Source organism: Anomaloglossus baeobatrachus, chromosome 9 (genome assembly GCF_048569485.1).
Source record: "Anomaloglossus baeobatrachus isolate aAnoBae1 chromosome 9, aAnoBae1.hap1, whole genome shotgun sequence".
Taxonomy (NCBI): Eukaryota; Metazoa; Chordata; class Amphibia; order Anura; family Aromobatidae; genus Anomaloglossus; species Anomaloglossus baeobatrachus.
The window spans coordinates 17,394,366-17,397,031 of NC_134361.1; positions in this window are offsets into that span (position 1 = coordinate 17,394,366).

Genomic DNA, 2,666 nt, shown 5'->3' on the forward strand with positions numbered 1-2,666 from the left:
GCCTGTAGACTGAGTGCCCATACAGGGCGGCACAGACAGATATACAAGCCACGGGAGAACAGACTGTGCCAGCAGGGGGCTCTGGAGGACGAGGCGCATTTCCTGCTGCACTGTAACAAATACTCAGCAGTGAGAGCCTCCCACTTCCAGAAACTTTCCACTCATACCCCGGACTTTCCATCCATGGACGAGGAGAGGAAACTCTGCATCCTACTGGGGGAAAAGGAATCAATGGTGATCGCTGCCCAATATGTCACCACATGTCAGAAGATGAGAGGAACATAAGACCCCCAAAATGACTTTCAGAGCCCAAATTGTGCCCCCCAACTCCCCAAAACCCTGATCCCCTCCCACCACACTTACTGTATTTCTCTTGCTTTGGCAACACTAATTGTATTTTGGTCCTGCCAATAAAGCATATTTGAATTTGAAAAAGACATAAAATCCCCTCCAAATGAACATCACAGAAAAAGAGCGGCCATACTTACCACGCCTGGTCCCAATACCACTGAATTACAAGATGAAGAATCCTCCATGAAAAAATGCAAAGTCAGCACAGATGCAAAATACAGATGGAGAACCACTCACACATCGACCATCTATGGGAGGGCGACTGCTGAATATTATAAATGCACACAGATAAGGTGTGGATCACATAGATAATTATGGTGCACCATGCCGGCTTACAACCTATTGCTGACACCTATAGTCTGAGATCAGACATGCTGCCAAGAAATATGCAAGTTCATCCATTTTGTGCGGCGGAGAGCTGTATGTGGGGGATCCGGTTGTGCGGCGCAGAGTTCTATGTGACGGGCTGAAAGTGGCATATCTGGTTGCTTGGCAGAGGGCTGCATGAGGCGGGTTTGGTTGCCTGGTGGAGGGCTGCACATGACGGGTCCTGTTGCCGGGCAGACGGCTGTAAGCGGCGGATCTGGTAGCCTGGCGGAGGGCTGTACATGGCGAGTCTGGTTGCGTGGAGAAGGGCTGTACATGGCGGGTCTGCTTGTGTGGGGGAGAGCGCTATGTGGTGAGTAAAGAATCCTGGCTGAAGGCTATACATGGCAAGCCCGTTTGTCTGGTGGAAGTCTGTACATGGTGAATACGGTTGTGTGGCAGAGGGCTGTACGTGGCTGGTCCAGTTGCCTGGCACAGGGCTGTACGTGGTGGATCCAGTTGCCTGGCACAGGGCTGTACATGGTGGGTCCAGTTGTATGATGGTGGGCTCTTCATGATGGGTCCAGTATGTTGGCGGAGGGCTAAATATGAAGGGTCGGATTTTGTGGTGGAGGGCTGTACGTGGCGGGTCCAGTCGTCTGTCGGCGTGCTGTACATGACGGATCCGGCTGCCTGGTGGAGGTCTGTACATGGCGTGTCTGATGCTTGGCAGAGGGCTGCACGTTGCGGGTTTGGTTGCTTGGTGGAAAGCTATACGTGGCAGGTCTGATTGCCTAGCAGAAGGTTGTACATGGCAGTTCCGGTTGCCTGGCAGAGGGCTGTACGTGGCAGGTTCAGTTGCCTGGGGGGGGCTGAATGTGGCAGGTCTGGTGTAGGGGAGCACTTCACGTGATGGGTATGATCTCCTAGCAGAGGGCTGTACATGGCAGGTCTGGTTGCCTGGCAGAGGGCTGTATGTGGTGGATCCGGGTGTGTGGCAGAGGGTTGCATGTGGTGTATCTGGATATGTGGCAGAGGACTCTACGTGTTGGGTCCAGTTGCCTGGTGGAGAGTTCTACATGGCAAGACCAGTATTCTGGTGGAGGGAGCTATGTGGCGGGTCCATTTGCCTGGCAGAGGCCTGTACGTGGCAGGTCCAGTTGTATGATGGAGGGCTGTTTGTGGCCGATACAGTATCTTGGTCGAGGGCTATATGTGTGGGTCTGGTTTTGTGGTTGAGGGCTGTACGTGGTGGCTCCAGTATCCTGGCGCAGGGCTGTATGTGGTGGATAAACACAAATAAGGAATTTAGATCAGCTCACCACTCCGAAGCAGGTATCTCCAACTTCTGGTCCAGTGCTCGGAACAAGTGGTTTGGCTTCCACAGCTGAATAATCAGTAACATCAAGAGGAGAAGGGGATGAGACCAGATCCAGCACCGATGTAATAAAAAAAATTCTTTATTCAAAATTCATAAAAAAGGTAATTCCAACCAAGTGCAGAATATATTTACGCTTGACGCGTTTCGGAGAAAGTAGACAAAATGTTGCTTATGAATAAGGAGTCTACTTTCTCCGAAACGCGTCAAGCAGGGCCCTCTTCCCTCTGTACTAGTCTGTCTATTGTAACTTGTATATGTGTTCTGTATGTAACCCCCCTTCTCATGTACAGCTCCATGGAATCAATGGTGCTCTATACATAAATAATAATAAGCGTAAATATATTCTGCACTTGGTTGGAATTACCTTTTTTATGAATTTTGAATAAAGAATTTTTTTATTGCGTCGGTGCTGGATCTTCTCTCCTCCCCTTCTCTTGATGTATGGTGGATAGCTGTATAAGGCGGGTCCTGTTGTGTGGTGGAGGGCTGAATATGGCGGAGGGCTATAAGTAGCAGGTCAGGTTGTGTCAGAGGGCTGTATGTTGCAGGTCTAGTGTGGTTGACGGCTGTATGTGGCGGGTCTGGTTGTGTGGTGGAGGGCTGTATGTGGCGGAGGGCTATATGTAGC